Source organism: Haliotis rufescens, unplaced genomic scaffold (assembly GCF_023055435.1).
Source record: "Haliotis rufescens isolate VD_foot unplaced genomic scaffold, xgHalRufe1.0.p SCAF_7, whole genome shotgun sequence".
Taxonomy (NCBI): Eukaryota; Metazoa; Mollusca; class Gastropoda; order Lepetellida; family Haliotidae; genus Haliotis; species Haliotis rufescens.
The window spans coordinates 15,963,501-15,985,495 of record NW_025964361.1 but is presented as its reverse complement, the minus strand read 5'-3'; positions in this window follow the sequence as shown (position 1 = coordinate 15,985,495).

Here is a 21,995-nt window from a genome sequence, read left to right as displayed (position 1 = left end):
CAGTTACCCACATGTTCATAGATACAGTCCTAAATGTGGCGTCAGTTACCCACATGTACATAGATACAGTCTTACATGTGGCGTCAGTTGTCCACATGTTCATAGATACAATCCTAGATGTGGCGTCAGTTACCCACATGTACATAGGTACAGTCCTAAATGTTGCGTCAGTTGTCCACATGTACATAGATACAGTCCTAGATGTGGCGTCAGTTACCCACATGTACATAGATACAGTCCTAAATGTGGCGTCAGTTGTCCACATGTACATAGATACAGTCCTAGATGTGGCGTCAGTTACCCACATGTACATAGATACAGTCTTAGATGTGGCGTCAGTTACCCACATGTACATAGATACAGTCCTAAATGTGGCGTCAGTTGTCCACATGTATATACATACAGTCTGTGATGTGGCGTCAGTTACCCACATGTACATAGATACACTCTTAGATTTGGCGTCGGTTACCCACATTGACATAGAAAGAGTCTCAGATGTGGCGTCAGTTACCCACATGTACACAGATACAGTCCTAGATGTGGCGTCAGTTACCCACATGTACATAGATACAGTCCTAGATGTGGCGTCAGTTACCCACATGAACACAGATACAGTCCTGGATGTTGCGTCAGTTACACACATCTACATAGATACAGTCTTAGATGTGGGGTCAGCTGTCCACATGTACATAGATACAGTCCTAGATGTGGCGTCAGTTGTCCACATGTACATAGATACAGTCCTAGATATGGCGTCAGTTACACACATGTACATAGATACAGTCCTGGATGTGGGGTCAGTTGTCCACATGTACATAGATACAGTCCTAGATGTGGCGTCAGTTACACACATGTACATAGATACAGTCCTAGATGTGGCGTCAGTTGTCCATATGTACATAGAAACAATCCTAGATATGGCGTCAGTTACCCAACTGTACATGTATACAGTCCTAGATGTGGCGTCAGTTACACACATGTACATATATACAGTCCTAGATGTGGCGTCAGTTACACACATATACATAGATACAGTCCTAGATGTGGCGTCAGTTGTCCACATTTATATAGATACAGTCCTAGATGATGCGTCAGTTACCCACATGTACATAGATACACTCTTAGATGTGGCGTCGGTTACCCACATTGACATAGAAAGAGTCTCAGATGTGGCGTCAGTTACCCACATGTACACAGATACAGTCCTAGATGTGGCGTCAGTTACCCACATGTACATAGATACAGTCCTAGATGTGGCGTCAGTTACCCACATAAACACAGATACAGTCCTGGATGTTGCGTCAGTTACACACATGTACATAGATACAGTCTTAGATGTGGGGTCAGCTGTCCACATGTACATAGATACAGTCCTAGATGTGGCGTCAGTTGTCCACATGTACATAGATACAGTCCTAGATATGGCGTCAGTTACACACATGTACATAGATACAGTCCTGGATGTGGGGTCAGTTGTCCACATGTACATAGATACAGTCCTAGATGTGGCGTCAGTTACACACATGTACATAGATACAGTCCTAGATGTGGCGTCAGTTGTCCATATGTACATAGAAACAATCCTAGATATGGCGTCAGTTACCCAACTGTACATGTATACAGTCCTAGATGTGGCGTCAGTTACACACATGTACATATATACAGTCCTAGATGTGGCGTCAGTTACACACATATACATAGATACAGTCCTAGATGTGGGGTCAGTTGTCCACATTTATATAGATACAGTCCTAGATGATGCGTCAGTTACCCACATGTACATAGATACAGTCTTAGATGTGGCGTAAGTTACCCACATGTACATAGATACAGTCCTAAATGTGGCGTCAGTTGTCCACATGTTCATAGATACAATCCTAGATGTGGCGTCAGTTACCCACATGTACATAGGTACAGTCCTAAATGTGGCGTCAGTTGTCCACATGTACATAGATACAGTCTCAGATGTGGCGTCAGTTACCCACATGTACATAGATACAGTCCTAAATGTGGCGTCAGTTGTCCACATGTACATAGATACAGTCCTAGATGTGGCGTCAGTTACCCACATGTACATAGATACAGTCCTAGATGTGGCGTCAGTTACCCACATGTACATAGATACAGTCCTAAATGTGGCGTCAGTTACCCACTTGTACATAGGTACAGTTCTAAATGTGGCGTCAGTTGTCCACATGTATATACATACAGTCTGAGATGTGGCGTCAGTTACCCACATGTACATAGATACAGTCTTAGATGTGGCGTCGGTTACCCACATTGACATAGATAGAGTCTCAGATGTGGCGTCAGTTACCCACATGTACATAGATACAGTCCTAGATGTTGCGTCAGTTACCCACATGTACACAGATACAGTCCTAGATGTTTCGTCAGTTACACACATGTACATAGATACAGACCTAGATGTGGGGTCAGCTGTCCACATGTACATAGATACAGTCCTAGATGTGGCGTCAGTTGTCCACATGTACATAGATACAGTCCTAGATATGGCGTCAGTTACCCACATGTACATAGATACAGTCCTGGATGTGGGGTCAGTTGTCCAGATGTACATAGATACAGTCCTAGATGTGGCGTCAGTTACCCACATGTACATATATACAGTCCTAGATGTGGCGTCAGTTACCCACATGTACATAGATACAGTCCTGAATGTGGCGTCAGTTACCCACATGTACATAGATACAGTCCTAGATGTTGCGTCAGTTACCCACATGTACATAGATACAGTCCTCGATGTGGCGTCAGTTACCCACATATACATAGATACAGTCTTAGATGTTGCGTCAGTTACCCACATGTACATAGATACAGTCCTAAATGTGGCGTCAGTTACCCACATGTACATAGATACAGTCCTAGATGTTGCGTCAGTTACCCACATGTACATAGATACAGTCCTAAATGTGGCGTCAGTTGTCCACATGTACATAGATACAGTCTTACATGTGGCGTCAGTTACCCACATGTACATAGATACAGTCTCAAATGTGGCGTCAGTTACCCACATGTACATATATACAGTCCTAGATGTTGCGTCAGTTACCCACATGTACATAGATACAGTCTCAGATGTGGCGTCAGTTACCCACATGTACATATATACAGTCCTAGATGTGGCGTGAGTTACCCACATGTACATAGATACAGTCTTAGATGTGGCGTCAGTTACCCACATGTACATAGATACAGTCTTAGATGTGGCGTCAGTTACCCACATGTACATAGATACAGTCTTAGATGTGGCGTCAGTTACCCACATGTTCATAGATACAGTCCTAAATGTGGCGTCAGTTACACACATGTACATAGATACAGTCCTAGATGTGGCGTCAGTTGTCCACATGAACATAGAAACAGTCGTAGATGTGGCGTCAGTTACCCACATGTTCATAGATACAGTCCTAAATGTGGCGTCAGTTGTCCACATGTTCATAGACACAATCCTAGATGTGGCGTTAGTTACCCAATGTACATATATACAGTCCTAGATGTGGCGTGAGTTACCCACATGTACATAGATACAGTCTTAGATGTGGCGTCAGTTACCCACATGTACATAGATACAGTCTTAGATGTGGCGTCAGTTACCCACATGTACATAGATACAGTCTTAGATGTGGCGTCAGTTACCCACATGTTCATAGATACAGTCCTAAATGTGGCGTCAGTTACACACATGTACATAGATACAGTCCTAGATGTGGCGTCAGTTGTCCACATGAACATAGAAACAGTCCTAGATGTGGCGTCAGTTACCCACATGTACATAGATACAGTCCTAAATGTGGCGTCAGTTGTCCACATGTTCATAGACACAATCCTAGATGTGGCGTTAGTTACCCAATGTACATAGATACAGTCCTAGATGTGGGTCAGTGTTCACATCTATATGTACATGTATATAGTCCTAGATGTGGGTCAGTGTTCACATGTACATAGATACAGTCCTAGATGTGGGGTCAGTTGTCCACATGTACATAGATACAGTCCTAAATGTGGCGTCAGTTGTCCACATGTACAAAGAGACAGTCCTAGATGTGGTGTCAGTTACCCACATGTACATAGATACAGTTTCAGATGTGGCGTCAGTTGTCCACATGTACATAGATGCAGTCGTAGATGTGGCGTCAGTTACCCACATGTACATAGATACAGTCCTAGATGTGGGGTCAGTTGTCCACATGTACATAGATACAGTCTTGGATGTGGGTCAGTGTCCACATGTACATGTATACAGTCCTGGATGTGGGGTCAGTTGTCCACATGTACATAGATACAGTCCTGGATGTGGCGTCAGTTACCCACATGTACATAGATACAGTCCTAGATATGGCGTCAGTTACACATATGTACATAGATACAGTCCTGGATGTGGGTCAGTGTCCACATGTACATGTATACAGTCCTGGATGTGGGGTCAGTTGTCCACATGTATATAGATACAGTCCTAGATGTGGGGTCAGTTGTCCACATGTACATAGATACAGTCCTAGATGTAGCGTCAGTTGTCCACATGTATATAGATACAGTCCTAAATGTGGCGTCAGTTGTCCACATCTACATAGATACAGTCTCAGATGTGGCGTCAGTTGTCTACATGTATAGAGATACAGTCCTAGATGTTGCGTCAGTTACCCACATGTACATAGATACAGTCTCAGATGTGGCGTCAGTTACCCACATGTACACAGATACAGTCCTAGATGTTGCGTCAGTCACACACATGTACATAGATACAGTCCTAGATGTGGGGTCAGCTGTCCACATGTACATAGATACAGTCTTAGATGTGGGTCAGTGTCCACATGTACATAGATACAGTCCTAGATGTGGGTGAGTGTCCACATGTACATAGATACAGTCCTAGATGTGGCGTCAGTTGTCCACATGTATATAGATACAGTCCTAGATGTGGGTGAGTGTCCACATGTACATAGATACAGTCCTAGATGTGGGTGAGTGTCCACATGTACATAGATACAGTCCTAGATGTGGCGTCAGTTGTCCACATGTACATAGATACAGTCCTAGATGTGGGTGAGTGTCCACATGTACATAGATACAGTCTCAGATGTGGCGTCAGTTGTCCACATGTAAATAGATACAGTCTTGGATGTGGCGTCAGTTAACAACATGTACATAGATACAGTCCTAGATATGGCGTCAGTTACACACATGTACATAGAGACAGTCCTAGATGTGGCGTCAGTTGTCCACATGTATATAGATACAGTCCTAGATGTGGCGTCAGTTGTCCACATCTACATAGATACAGTCTCAGATGTGGCGTCAGTTGTCAACATGTATATAGATACAGTCCTTGATGTTGCGTCAGTTACCCACATGTACATAGATACAGTCCTAGATGTGGCGCCAGTTACCCACATGTACATAGATACAGTCCTAGATGTTGCGTCAGTTACCCACATGTACACAGATACATTCCTAGATGTTGCGTCAGTTACACACATGTACATATATACAGTCCTAGATGTGGCGTCAGTTACCCACATGTACATAGATACAGTCCTAGATGTTGCGTCAGTTACCCACATGTACATAGATACAGTCCTAGATGTGGGGTCAGCTGTCCACATGTACATAGATACAGTCTTAGATTTGGGTCAGTGTCCACATGTACATAGATACAGTCTTAGATGTGGCGTCAGTTACCCACATGTACATAGATACAGTCCTAGATGTGGGGTCAGCTGTCCACATGTACATAGATACAGTCTTAGATTTGGGTCAGTGTCCACATGAACATAGATACAGTCTTAGATGTGGCGTCAGTTACCCACATGTACATAGATACAGTCTTAGATGTGGGGTCAGTTGTCCACATGTACATAGATGCAGTCCTAGATGTGGCGTCAGTTACCTACATGTACATAGATACAGTCCTATATGTGGGGTCAGTTACCCACATGTACATAGATACAGTCCTGGATGTGGGTCAGTGTTCACATCTATATGTATATAGTCCTAGATGTGGGTCAATGTTCACATGTACATAGATACAGTCCTAGATGTGGGGTCAGTTGTCCACATGTACATAGATACAGTCCTAAATGTGGCGTCAGTTGTCCACATGTACAAAGAGACAGTCCTAGATGTGGCGTCAGTTACCCACATGTACATAGATACAGTTTCAGATGTGGCGTCAGTTGTCCACATGTACATAGATGCAGTGGTAGATGTGGCGTCAGTTACCCACATGTAGATAGATACAGTCTCAGATGTGGCGTAAGTTGTCCACATGTAAATAGATACAGTCTTGGATGTGGGTCAGTGTCCACATGTACATGTATACAGTCCTGGATGAGGGGTCAGTTACCCACATGTACATAGATACAGTCCTGGATGTGGCGTCAGTTACCCACATGTACATAGATACAGTCCTAGATATGGCGTCAGTTACACATATGTACATAGATACAGTCCTAGATGTGGCGTCAGTTGTCCACATGTAAATAGATACAGTCCTGGATGTGGGTCAGTGTCCACATGTACATAGATACAGTCCTAGATGTGGCGTCAGTTGTCCGAATGTATATAGATACAGTCCTAAATGTGGCGTCAGTTGTCCACATCTACATAGATACAGTCTCAGATGTGGCGTCAGTTGTCTACATGTATATAGATACAGTCCTAGATGTTGCGTCAGTTACCCACATCTACATAGATACAGTCCTAGATGTGGCGTCAGTTACCCACATGTACACAGATACAGTCCTAGATGTTGCGTCAGTTACACACATGTACATAGATACAGTCTTAGATGTGGGTCAGTGTCCACATGTACATAGATACAGTCCTAGATGTGGGTGAGTGTCCACATGTACATAGATACAGTCTCAGATGTGGCGTCAGTTACCCACATGTACATAGATACAGTCCTAGATGTGGCGTCAGTTCTCCACATCTACATAGATACAGTCTCAGATGTGGCGTCAGTTGTCCACATGTGTATAGATACAGTCCTTGATGTTGCGTCAGTTACCCACATGTACATAGATACAGTCCTAGATGTGGCGCCAGTTACCCACATGTACATAGATACAGTCCTAGATGTTGCGTCAGTTACCCACATGTACACAGATACAGTCCTAGATGTGGGGTCAGTTACACACATGTTCATAGATACAGTCCTAGATGTGGGGTCAGCTGTCCACATGTACATAGATACAGTCTTAGATGTGGGTCAGTGTCCACATGTACATAGTTACAGTATTAGATGTGGCGTCAGTTACCCACATGTACATAGATACAGTCCTAGATGTGGGGTCAGCTGTCCACATGTACATAGATACAGTCTTAGATGTTGGTCAGTGTCCACATGTACATAGATACAGTCCTAGATGTGGGTGAGTGTCCACATGTACATAGATACAGTCCTAGATGTAGGGTCAGTTGCCAACATGTACATAGATACAGTCCTAGATGTGGGGTCAGTTACCCACATGTACATGTATACAGTCCTGGATGTGGGTCAGTGTTCACATGTACATGTATATAGTCCTAGATGTGGGGTCAGTGGTCCACATGTACATAGATACAGTCCTAGATGTGGCGTCAGTTGTCCACATCTATATAGATACAGTCCTAGATGTGGCGTCAGTTGTCCACATGTACATAGATAAAGTCCTAAATGTGGCGTCAGTTGTCCACATGTACATAGATACAGTCCTAGATGTGGCGTCAGTTACCCACATGTACATATATACAGTCCTAGATGTGGCGTCAGTTGTCCACATGTACATATATACAGTCCTAGATGTGGCGTCAGTTACACACATGTACATATATACAGTCCTAGATGTGGGGTCAGTTACACACATGTACATATATACAGTCCTAGATGTGGCGTCAGTTACACACATGTACATAGATACAGTCTTAGATGTGGCGTCAGTTACCCACATGTACACAGATACAGTCCTAGATGTGGGGTCAGTTGTCCACATGTACATAGATACAGTCCTAAATGTGGCGTCAGTTGTCCACATGTACATAGATACAGTCCTCGATGTGGGGTCAGTTACACACATGTACATAGATACAGTCCTAGATATGGCGTCAGTTGTCCACATGTACATAGATACAGTCCTAGATGTGGGGTCAGTTGTCCACATGTACATAGATGCAGTCCTAGATGTGGCGTCAGTTACCTACATGTACATAGATACAGTCCTAGATGTGGGGTCAGTTGTCCACATGTACATAGATGCAGTCCTAGATGTGGCGTCAGTTACCTACATGTACATAGATACAGTCTCAGATGTGGCGTCAGTTACACACATGTACATAGATACAGTCCTAGATGTGGGGTCAGTTGTCCACATGTACATAGATACAGTCCTAGATGTGGGGTCAGCTGTCCACATGTACATAGATACAGTCTTAGATGTGGGTCAGTGTCCACATGTACATAGATACAGTCCTAGATGTTGCGTCAGTTACCCACATGTACATAGATACAGTCCTAGATGTGGGGTCAGTTGTCCACATGTACATAGATACAGTCCTAGATGTGGGGTCAGCTGTCCACATGTACATAGATACAGTCCTAGATGTGGGTGAGTGTCCACATGTACATAGATACAGTCCTAGATGTAGGGTCAGTTGCCAACATGTACATAGATACAGTCCTAGATGTGGGGTCAGTTACCCACATGTACATGTATACAGTCCTGGATGTGGGTCAGTGTTCACATGTACATGTATATAGTCCTAGATGTGGGGTCAGTGGTCCACATGTACATAGATACAGTCCTAGATGTGGCGTCAGTTGTCCACATCTATATAGATACAGTCCTAGATGTGGCGTCAGTTGTCCACATGTACATAGATAAAGTCCTAAATGTGGCGTCAGTTGTCCACATGTACATAGATACAGTCCTAGATGTGGCGTCAGCTACCCACATGTACATATATACAGTCCTAGATGTGGCGTCAGTTGTCCACATGTACATATATACAGTCCTAGATGTGGCGTCAGTTACACACATGTACATATATACAGTCCTAGATGTGGCGTCAGTTACCCACATGTACACAGATACAGTCCTAGATGTGCGTCAGTTACACACATGTACATAGATACAGTCTTACATGTGGCGTCAGTTGTCCACATGTACATAGATACAGTCCTGGATGTGGCGTCAGTTGTCCACATGTACATAGATACAGTCCTAGATGTTGCGTCAGTTACCCACATGTACATAGATACAGTCCTCGATGTTGCGTCAGTTACACACATGTACATAGATACAGTCTTACATGTGGCGTCAGTTGTCCACATGTACATAGATACAGTCTTACATGTGGCGTCAGTTACCCACATGTACATAGATACATTCTTAGATGTGGCGTCAGTTACACACATGTACATAGATACAGTCCTAGATGTGGGGTCAGCTGTCCACATGTACATAGATACAGTCTTAGATGTGGGTGAGTGTCCACATGTACATAGATACAGTCTTAGATGTGGGGTCAGTTACCCACATGTACATAGATACAGTCCTAGATGTGGGTGAGTGTCCACATGTACACAGATACAGTCCTAGATGTGGCGTCAGTTGTCCACATGTACATAGATACAGTCCTAGATGTGGCGTCAGTTGTCCACATGTACATAGATACAGTCCTAAATGTGGCGTCAGTTGTCCACATGTACATAGATACAGTCCTAGATGTCGCGTCAAGTGTCCACATCTACATATATCCAGTCCTAGATGTGGCGTCAGTTACCCAAATGTACATAGATACAGTCCTAGATGTGGGGTCAGTTACACACATCTACATATATACAGTCCTAGATGTGGCGTCAGTTACCCACATATACATATATACAGTCCTAGATGTGGCGTCAGTTACACACATGTACATATATACAGTCCTAGATGTGGGGTCAGTTACACACATGTACATATATACAGTCCTAGATGTGGCGTCAGTTACACACATGTACATATATACAGTCCTAGATGTGGTGTCAGTTACCCACATGTACATATATACAGTCCTAGATGTGGGGTCAGTTACACACATGTACATATCTACAGTCCTAGATGTGGCGTCAGTTACACACATGTACATATATACAGTCCTAGATGTGGCGTCAGTTACACACATGTACATATATACAGTCCTAGACGTGGTGTCAGTTTCCCACATGTACATAGATACAGTCCTGGATGTGGCGTAAGTTACCCACATGTACATGTATACAGTCTCAGATGTGGCGTCAGTTACCCACATGTATATGATACAGTCCTAGATGTTGCGTCAGTTACACACATGTACATATATACAGTCCTGGATGTGGCGTCGGTTACACACATGTACATAGATACAGTCCTAGACGTGGTGTCAGTTTCCCACAAGTATATAGATACAGTCCTGGATGTGGCGTAAGTTACCCACAAGTACATGTATACAGTCTCAGATGTTGCGTCAGTTACCCACATGTATAAGATAGAGTCCTAGATGTTGCGTCAGTTACCCACATGTACATAGATACAGTCCTGGATGTGGCGTCAGTTACACACATGTACATAGATACAGTCTAAGATGTGGGGTCAGTTACACACATGTACCTAGATACAGTCTAAGATGTGGCGTCAGTTACCCACATGTTCATAGATACAGTCTTAGATGTTGCGTCAGTTACCCAAATCTACATAGATACAGTCCTAGATGTGGCGTCAGTTGTCCACATGTACATAGAGACAGTCCTAGATGTGGCGCCAGTTGTCCACATGTATATAGATACAGTCCTAGATGTGGCGTCAGTTGTCCACATGTACATATATACAGTCCTAGATGTGGCGTCAGTTACACACATGTACATAGAGACAGTCCTAGATGTGGCGTCAGTAACCCACATGTACATATATACAGTCCTAGATGTGGGGTCAGTTGTCCACATGTATATAGATACAGTCCTAGATGTGGCGTCAGTTGTCCACATCTACATAGATACAGTCTCAGATGTGGCGTCAGTTGTCCACATGTACATATATACAGTCTCAGATGTGGCGTCAGTTGTCCACATGTACATAGATACAGTCTCAGATGTGGCGTCAGTTGTCCACATGTACATAGATACAGTCTCAGATGTGGCGTCAGTTGTCCACATGTACATAGATACAGTCTCAGATGTGGCGTCAGTAACCGACATGTACATAGATACAGTCCTAGATGTGGGGTCAGTTGTCCACATGTACATAGATACAGTCTCAGATGTGGCGTCAGTTGTCCACATGTACATAGATACAGTCTCAGATGTGGCGTCAGTTGTCCACATCTACATAGATACAGTCTCAGATGTGGCGTCAGTTACACACATGTACATAGATACAGTCTTAGATGTGGCGTCAGTTGTCCACATGTACATAGATACAGTCTCAGATGTGGCGTCAGTTGTCCACATGAACATAGATACAGTCTCAGATGTGGCGTCAGTTGTCCACATGTACCTAGATACAGTCTCAGATGTGGCGTCAGTTACACACATGTACATAGATACAGTCTCAGATGTGGCGTCAGTTGTCCACATGTACATAGATACAGTCTCAGATGTGGCGTCAGTTGTCCACATGTACATAGATACAGTCTCAGATGTGGCGTCAGTTGTCCACATGTACATATATACAGTCTCAGATGTGGCGTCAGTTGTCCACATGTACATAGATACAGTCCTAGGTGTGGGGTCAGCTGTCCACATGTACATAGATACAGTCCTGGATGTGGCGTCAGTTGTCCACATCTACATAGATACAGTCCTAGATATGAGGTCAGTGTCCACATGTACATAGATACAGTCCTAGATGTGGGGTCAGCTGTCCACATGTACATAGATACAGTCTTAGATGTGGCGTCAGTTGTCCACATGTGCATAGATACAGTCCTGGATGTGGTGTCAGTTACCCACATGTACATAGATACAGTCCTAAATGTGGGGTCAATTGTCCACATGTACATAGATACAGTCCTAGATGTGGCGTCAGTTGTCCACATGTACATAGATACAGTCCTAGATGTGGCGTCAGTTACACACATGTACATAGATACAGTCCTTGATGTGGTGTCAGTTTCCCACATGTACATAGATACAGTCCTAGATGTGGGGTCAATTGTCCACATGTACATAGATACAGTCCTAGATGTGGCGTCAGTTGTCCACATGTACATAGATACAGTCCTAGATGTGGCGTCAGTTACACACATGTACATAGATACAGTCCTTGATGTGGCGTAAGTTACCCACATGTATATAGATACAATCTCAGATGTGGCGTCAGTTACACACATGTACATAGATACAGTCCTAGATGTGGCGTCAGTTACACACATGTACATAGATACAGTCCTAGATGTGGGTCAGTGTCCACATGTACATAGATACAGTCTTAGATGTGGGTCAGTGTCCACATGTACATAGATACAGTCCTAGATGTTGCGTCAATTGTCCACATGTACATAGATACAGTCTCAGATGTGGCGTCAGTTGTCCACATGTACATAGATACAGTCCTAGATGTGGCGTCAATTGTCCACATGTACATACATACAGTCCTAGATGTGGCGTCAGTTACCCACATGTACATAGATACAGTCCTAAATGTGGGGTCAGCTGTCCACATGTACATAGATACAGTCCTAGATGTGGCGTTAGTTGTCCACATGTGCATAGATACAGTCCTAAATGTGGCGTCAGTTACCCACATGTACATAGATACAGTCCTAGATGTGGGTCAGTTACCCACATGTACATAGATACAGTCCTAAATGTGGCGTCAGTTACCCACATGTACATAGATACAGTCCTAAATGTGGGGTCAGCTGTCCACATGTACATAGATACAGTCCTAGATGTGGGTCAGTGTCCACGTGTGTCCTGCGACACAGTGAAGTAGGGTGTGTGTTTCATGTCAGTTTGTGTGGGTTCTGAGATGACTTGCCCTGATGTGCGAGGACGTCCAGCTCTCTGCCAGATCTGCCCAGAAAAGTGCAGTCGAGACGTAATTACACGTTATCTGCTTATAGTTTTGAGATAATATTTCTCACGCCAACAAATATTTCTTGTCTTAAATCGTAAAAATGTAATTCAGTATTGTCACGGAGCTGTGCTCCCATGATCAGGGGTGTCATTTAACAAGAATAAAGTAATAATGAAAACGAGGTAATAGGTGCCCAGGTTTATTACTAACGGATTGCATGAATAGGCGACAATATGAAGGACAATATGAAGGATCAAAATTCAATTTATATTGACAATTGAGTAAATACACCAGCGGCTTAGCTAAGCAACTGTATTACAGTAATAAATTGAGAGTAGATAAAACAACTCCTTGACCATATACCGACAGTCTGGGCGTTTAGCCAAAGTGTGTTTCTTAACATGGAAAGAACACGAATAACAAATTAACTTCAACACTTCTACACCCATGCGGAAGATGTTAGTATCAAAATAAAACGCTGAACATGAGATATTCAACGGTATCATTAAAGATCTACAACAAGCTATGTACAGTTACATTAGAAATACATTAGAAATATCTGTAACTACTTAGATTCCTAATGTTTGAAAATAGTCACAAAAACATTTTGAACACATATATAAGGCAGCAAATAAATAAGGGAAATTCACAAACTATCAGATATTATTCAGGAAGCGTCCCGATTCAGCCGTTACCAGTCGAATTCGTCCCGATTCTCCCGTTCTCAATCCGAATCTGATCCGATTAATATCTTCCGGATGGTAAAAAAACGACCAAATCTGTCCCGACAGCGTCAAGATTCTCCCGAATGCGATCCGACAGAGATCAGACAGTGACCGGATAGTGAACCGCCAAAGACGGTTCGCATTCGGCAAAATCTTGACGCAATCTGGACTCAGTCGGGAAGAAACCCCAATGAACAATTCATGCCCGTTCATCACGACAGCGTCCCGATCCACAGGACACCGTCCAGACAACACAGGCCAGTATTACGATTTTGATCCGATACAGGAGAATCTGTCACGCCATAGTCACGATTGTAATGCGACTAGACAAAATCGGCTGAGTTTAGCGAATGTGACAGGACACACCATACTGTCGGGAGTGCTTGGGCGACCTCTCTGGACCTTTTCCGATCCGTAGGACTCTGTTACGAACGTATACGAAATCGTTCAGAAAATGATAGGACATTCCAGATCATTAAGGATAGTTATCCGACTTTTTCACTTTTCGTGTCGTAGCATAGTCTGATCTCAAACGGGAGCCATAATCGGCACTGTGTGAACCTGGCCTTACACGGAAGACATGCTCCCCCAAACACTCACGGGTCTTCTCTGCTGCATCCGACCCCCGACTTCTAGCCCAGACCACCTTCTGACATGGGACATTTGTCATGGGCCCATGTCTCTACCCACATGGAGCACTGCTGATGTAGTCGTGTAAGGTACCGCAATTCGCTGTGCAGAGTTGCGTCCCTTGGGTACGCAAGACAACTATGCTTGAGGGTTCAAATCCCGATGCGCCTAAATTATGTTTCCAGGTTTGTCATCACCATACTCGTGATCATGGGTTTCACGAAAGTGGTAAAATGTCTAAGACCAGCATCACTTCGGGCTTTCTTCCCACATTAAGGTTAAATGTTGTTAAACCAAACGCACTCACCCTCTTCACCCAGATATACACCATATACGCCTTCGTGGAAGTACAAATGTTCCCCTTAGTATATGCCCTAGCACCAGACCGGAAACAAACAATCTACACCAGATTCTTCACTAACCTGAGAGCCAAGACGATTGAAATGACTACCGTGCAAGTAACGCTTGTACTGGCCTTTACAGGCTTTGACACAGTGCATCTGGCGTATTGTGCATGTAAGTTGCGTCTTCAGAGATCAGCATGTCTATCTGTTAGTGCTACGAGATGTTTCTTCCACTTGTTCCAGTGCAGAACATGGAAGATCTGTGGCTTAGTGCCCTGGAAGATGTGTGGCTTGGTGACCTGGAAGATGGGTGGCTTGGTGCCCTTGAAGATGTGTGGCCTAGTGCCCTGGAAGATGGGTGGCTTGGTGCCCTGGAAGATGTGTGGCGTCGTGACCTGGGATATGTGTGGCTTAGTGCCCTTAAAGATATGCGGCTTGGTGCCCTGGAAGATGTGTGGATTAGAGCCCTGGAAGATGTGTGGATTAGTGCCCTGGAAGATCTGTTGTTTAGTGCACTGGAAGATGTGTGGATTAGTGCCCTGGAAGATGTGTGGATTAGTGCCCTGGAAGATATGTTGTTTAGTGCCCTGGAAGATGTGTGGCCTAGTGCCCTGGAAGATGGGTGGCTTGGTGCCCTGGAAGATGTGTGGCGTCGTGACCTGGGATATGTGTGGCTTAGTGCCCTGGAAGATGGGTGGCTTAGTGCCCTGGAAGATGTGTATGTGGCGGCTTGGTGCCCTGGAAGGTGTATGGATTAGTGCCCTGGAAGATCTGTTGTTTAGTGCCCTGGAAGATGTGTGGCTTAGTGTCCTTGAAGATGTGTGGCTTAGTGTCCTTGAAGATATGCGGCTTGGTGCCCTGGAAGATGCATGGAATAGTTGCCTGGAAGATATGTTGTTTAGTGCCCTGGAAGATGTGTGGCCTAGTGCCCTGGAAGATGGGTGGCTTAGTGTCCTTGAAGATGTGTGGCTTAGTGCCCTTGAAGATCTGTTGTTTAGTGCCCTGGAAGATGTGTGGCTTGGTGACTTGGAAGATGTGAGGCTTAGTGCCCTTGAAGATGGGTGGCTTAGTGCCCTGGAAGATGTGTGTGTGGCGGCTTGGTGCCCTGGAAGGTGTAGGAATTAGTGGCCTGGAAGATGTGTGCATTAGTGCCCTGGAATGTGTATGGATTATTGCCCTGGTAGATTTGTGGATAAGTGCCCTGGAAGATGTGTGGCTTAGTGACCTGGAAGATATGTGGCTTAGTGTCCTTGAAGATGTGTGGATTAGTGCCCTTGAAGATCTGTTGTTTAGTGCCCTTGAAGATGTGTGGATTACTACCCTGGAAGATGTGTGGCTAAGTGTCCTTGAAGATGTGTGGCTTAGTGTCCTTGAAGATATGCGGCTTGGTGCCCTGGAAGATGTGTGGAATAGTGCCCTGGAAGATATGTTGTTTAGTGCCCTTGAAGATGTGTGGATTAGTGCCCTGGAAGATATGTTGTTTAGTGCCCTTGAAGATGTGTGGATTAGTGCCCTAGAAGATGTGTGGATTAGTCCCATGGAAGATGGGTGGCTTAGTGCCCTGGAAGATGTGTGTCTTAGTGCCCTGGAAGATCTGTTGTTTAGTGCCATGGAAGATGTGTGGCTTGGTGACCTGGAAGATGTGTGGCTTAGTGCCTCGGAAGATGGGTGGCTTAGTGCCCTGGAAGATCTGTTGTTTAGTGCCCTTAAAGATGTGTGGATTAGTGCCCTGGAAGATGTGTGGCTAAGTGTCCTTGAAGATGTGTGACTTAGTGTCCTTAAAGATATGCGGCTTGGTGCCCTGGAAGATGTGTGGATTAGAGCCCTGGAAGATGTGTGGATTAGTGCCCTGGAAGATCTGTTGTTTAGTGCACTGGAAGATGTGTGGATTAGTGCCCTGGAAGATGTGTGGATTAGTGCCCTGGAAGATATGTTGTTTAGTGCCCTGGAAGATGTGTGGCCTAGTGCCCTGGAAGATGGGTGGCTTGGTGCCCTGGAAGATGTGTGGCTTCGTGACCTGGGATATGTTTGGCTTAGTGCCCTGGAAGATGGGTGGCTTAGTGCCCTGGAAGATGTGTGTGTGGCGGCTTGGTGCCCTGGAAGGTGTATGGATTAGTGCCCTGGAAGATCTGTTGTTTAGTGCCCTGGAAGATGTGGGGGTTAGTGCCCTGGAAGATGTGTGGCTTAGTGTCCTTGAAGATGTGTGGCCTAGTGTCCTTGAAGATATGCGGCTTTGTGCCCTGGAAGATGCATGGAATAGTTGCCTGGAAGATATGTTGTTTAGTGCCCTGGAAGATGTGTGGCCTAGTGCCCTGGAAGATGGGTGGCTTAGTGTCCTTGAAGATGTGTGGCTTAGTGCCCTTGAAGATCTGTTGTTTAGTGCCCAAGAAGATGTGTGGCTTGATGACCTGGAAGATATGAGGCTTAGTGCCCTTGAAGATGGGTGGCTTAGTGCCCTGGAAGATGTGTGTGTGGCGGCTTGGTGCCCTGGAAGGTGTAGGAATTAGTGCCCTGGAAGATGTGTGCATTAGTGCCCTGGAATGTGTATGGATTAGTGCCCTGGTAGATTTGTGGATAAGTGCCCTGGAAGATGTGTGGCTTAGTGACCTGGAAGATATCTGGATTAGTGTCCTTGAAGATGTGTGGCTTAGTGCCCTTGAAGATCTGTTGTTTAGTGCCCTTGAAGATGTGTGGATTAGTACCCTGGAAGATGTGTGGCTAAGTGTCCTTGAAGATGTGTGGCTTAGTGTCCTTGAAGATATGCGGCTTGGTGCCCTGGAAGATGTGTGGATTAGTGCCCTGGAAGATATGTTGTTTAGTGCCCTTGAAGATGTGTGGATTAGTGCCCTGGAAGATGTGTGGATTAGTCCCATGGAAGATGGGTGGCTTAGTGCCCTGGAAGATGTGTGTCTTAGTGCCCTTGAAGATCTGTTGTTTAGTGCCATGGAAGATGTGTGGCTTGGTGACCTGGAAGATGTGTGGCTTAGTGCCTCGGAAGATGGGTGGCTTAGTGCCCTGGAAGATCTGTTGATTAGTGCCCTTAAAGATGTGTGGATTAGTGCCCTGGAAGATGTGTGGCTACGTGTCCTTGAAGATGCGTGGCTTAGTGTCCTTAAAGATATGCGGCTTGGTGCCCTGGAAGATGTGTGGATTAGAGCCCTGGAAGATGTGTGGATTAGTGCCCTGGAAGATCTGTTGTTTAGTGCACTGGAAGATGTGTGGATTAGTGCCCTGGAAGATCTGTTGTTTAGTGCACTGGAAGATGTGTGGATTAGTGCCCTGGAAGATGTGTGGATTAGTGCCCTGGAAGATATGTTGTTTAGTGCCCTGGAAGATGTGTGGCCTAGTGCCCTGGAAGATGGGTGGCTTGGTGCCCTGGAAGATGTGTGGCTTCGTGACCTGGGATATGTGTGGCTTAGTGCCCTGGAAGATGGGTGGCTTAGTGCCCTGGAAGATGTGTGTGTGGCGGCTTGGTGCCCTGGAAGGTGTATGGATTAGTGCCCTGGAAGATCTGTTGTTTAGTGCCCTGGAAGATGTGGGGATTAGTGCCCTGGAAGATGTGTGGCTTAGTGTCCTTGAAGATGTGTGGCTTAGTGTCCTTGAAGATATGCAGCTTGGTGCCCTGGAAGATGCATGGAATAGTTGCCTGGAAGATATGTTGTTTAGTGCCCTGGAAGATGTGTGGCCTAGTGCCCTGGAAGATGGGTGGCTTGGTGTCCTTGAAGATGTGTGGCTTAGTGCCCTTGAAGATCTGTTGTTTAGTGCCCTGGAAGATGTGTGGCTTGGTGACTTGGAAGATGTGAGGCTTAGTGCCCTTGAAGATGGGTGGCTTAGTGCCCTGGAAGATGTGTGTGTGGCGGCTTGGTGCCCTGGAAGGTGTAGGAATTAGTGGCCTGGAAGATGTGTGCATTAGTGCCCTGGAATGTGTATGGATTAGTGCCCTGGTAGATTTGTGGATAAGTGCCCTGGAAGATGTGTGGCTTAGTGACCTGGAAGATATGTGGCTTAGTGTCCTTGAAGATGTGTGGATTAGTGCCCTTGAAGATCTGTTGTTTAGTGCCCTTGAAGATGTGTGGATTAGTACCCTGGAAGATGTGTGGCTAAGTGTCCTTGAAGATGTGTGGCTTAGTGTCCTTGAAGATATGCGGCTTGGTGCCCTGGAAGATGTGTGGATTAGTGCCCTGGAAGATATGTTGTTTAGTGCCCTTGAAGATGTGTGGATTAGTGCCCTGGAAGATATGTTGTTTAGTGCCCTTGAAGATGTGTGGATTAGTGCCCTGGAAGATGTGTGGATTAGTCCCATGGAAGATGGGTGGCTTAGTGCACTGGAAGATGTGTGTCTTAGTGCCCTTGAAGATCTGTTGTTTAGTGCCATGGAAGATGTGTTGCTTGGTGACCTGGAAGATGTGTGGCTTAGTGCCTCGGAAGATGGGTGGCTTAGTGCCCTGGAAGATCTGTTGTTTAGTGCCCTTAAAGATGTGTGGATTAGTGCCCTGGAAGATGTGTGGCTAAGTGTCCTTGAAGATGTGTGGCTTAGTGTCCTTAAAGATATGCGGCTTGGTGCCCTGGAAGATGTGTGGATTAGAGCCCTGGAAGATGTGTGGATTAGTGCCCTGGAAGATCTGTTGTTTAGTGCACTGGAAGATGTGTGGATTAGTGCCCTGGAAGATGTGTGGATTAGTGCCCTGGAAGATATGTTGTTTAGTGCCCTGGAAGATGTGTGGCCTAGTGCCCTGGAAGATGGGTGGCTTGGTGCCCTGGAAGATGTGTGGCTTAGTGCCCTGGAAGATGTGTGTGTGGCGGCTTGGTGCCCTGGAAGGTGTATGGATTAGTGCCCTGGAAGATCTGTTGTTTAGTGCCCTGGAAGATGTGGGGATTAGTGCCCTGGAAGATGTGTGGCTTAGTGTCCTTGAAGATGTGTGGCCTAGTGTCCTTGAAGATATGCGGCTTTGTGCCCTGGAAGATGGGTGGCTTAGTGTCCTTGAAGATGTGTGGCTTAGTGCCCTTGAAGATCTGTTGTTTAGTGCCCTGGAAGATGTGTGGCTTGGTGACTTGGAAGATGTGAGGCTTAGTGCCCTTGAAGATGGGTGGCTTAGTGCCCTGGAAGATGTGTGTGTGGCGGCTTGGTGCCCTGGAAGGTGTAGGAATTAGTGCCCTGGAAGATGTGTGCATTAGTGCCCTGGAATGTGTATGGATTAGTGCCCTGGTAGATTTGTGGATAAGTGCCCTGGAAGATGTGTGGCTTAGTGACCTGGAAGAGATGTGGCTTAGTGTCCTTGAAGATGTATGGATTAGTGCCCTTGAAGATCTGTTGTTTAGTGCCCTGGAAGATGTGTGGATTAGTACCCTGGAAGATGTGTGGCTAAGTGTCCTTGAAGATGTGTGGCTTAGTGTCCTTGAAGATATGCGGCTTGGTGCCCTGGAAGATGTGTGGATTAGTGCCCTGGAAGATATGTTGTTTAGTGCCCTTGAAGATGTGTGGATTAGTGCCCTGGAAGATATGTTGTTTAGTGCCCTTGAAGATGTGTGGATTAGTGCCCTGGAAGATGTGTGGATTAGTCCCATGGAAGATGGGTGGCTTAGTGCACTGGAAGATGTGTGTCTAAGTGCCCTTGAAGATCTGTTGTTTAGTGCCATGGAAGATGTGTGGCTTGGTGACCTGGAAGATGTGTGGCTTAGTGCCTCGGAAGATGGGTGGCTTAGTGCCCTGGAAGATCTGTTGTTTAGTGCCCTTAAAGATGTGTGGATTAGTGCCCTGGAAGTTGTGTGGCTAAGTGTCCTTGAAGATGTGTGGCTTAGTGTCCTTAAAGATATGCGGCTTGGTGCCCTGGAAGATGTGTGGATTAGAGCCCTGGAAGATGTGTGGATTAGTGCCCTGGAAGATCTGTTGTTTAGTGCACTGGAAGATGTGTGGATTAGTGCCCTGGAAGATGTGTGGATTAGTGCCCTGGAAGATATGTTGTTTAGTGCCCTGGAAGATGTGTGGCCTAGTGCCCTGGAAGATGGGTGGCTTGGTGCCCTGGAAGATGTGTGGCTTCGTGACCTGGGATATGTGTGGCTTAGTGCCCTGGAAGATGGGTGGCTTAGTGCCCTGGAAGATGTGTGTGTGGCGGCTTGGTGCCCTGGAAGGTGTATGGATTAGTGCCCTGGAAGATCTGTTGTTTAGTGCCCTGGAAGATGTGGGGATTAGTGCCCTGGAAGATGTGTGGCTTAGTGTCCTTGAAGATGTGTGGCCTAGTGTCCTTGAAGATATGCGGCTTTGTGCCCTGGAAGATGCATGGAATAGTTGCCTGGAAGATATGTTGTTTAGTGCCCTGGAAGATGTGTGGCCTAGTTCCCTGGAAGATGGGTGGCTTGGTGTCCTTGAAGATGTGTGGCTTAGTGCCCTTGAAGATCTGTTGTTTAGTGCCCTGGAAGATGTGTGGCTTGGTGACCTGGAAGATGTGTGGCTTAGTGCCCTTGAAGATGGGTGGATTAGTGCCCTGGAAGATGTGTGTGTGGCGGCTTGGTGCCCTGGAAGGTGTAGGGATTAGTGCCCTGGAAGATGTGTGCATTAGTGCCCTGGAAGATATGTTGTTTAGTGCCCTTGAAGATGTGTGGATTAGTGCCCTGGAAGATATGTTGTTTAGTGCCCTTGAAGATGTGTGGATTAGTGCCCTGGAAGATGTGTGGATTAGTCCCATGGAAGATGGGTGGCTTAGTGCACTGGAAGATGTGTGTCTAAGTGCCCTTGAAGATCTGTTGTTTAGTGCCATGGAAGATGTGTGGCTTGGTGACCTGGAAGATGTGTGGCTTAGTGCCTCGGAAGATGGGTGGCTTAGTGCCCTGGAAGATCTGTTGTTTAGTGCCCTTAAAGATGTGTGGATTAGTGCCCTGGAAGTTGTGTGGCTAAGTGTCCTTGAAGATGTGTGGCTTAGTGTCCTTAAAGATATGCGGCTTGGTGCCCTGGAAGATGTGTGGATTAGAGCCCTGGAAGATGTGTGGATTAGTGCCCTGGAAGATCTGTTGTTTAGTGCACTGGAAGATGTGTGGATTAGTGCCCTGGAAGATGTGTGGATTAGTGCCCTGGAAGATATGTTGTTTAGTGCCCTGGAAGATGTGTGGCCTAGTGCCCTGGAAGATGGGTGGCTTGGTGCCCTGGAAGATGTGTGGCTTCGTGACCTGGGATATGTGTGGCTTAGTGCCCTGGAAGATGGGTGGCTTAGTGCCCTGGAAGATGTGTGTGTGGCGGCTTGGTGCCCTGGAAGGTGTATGGA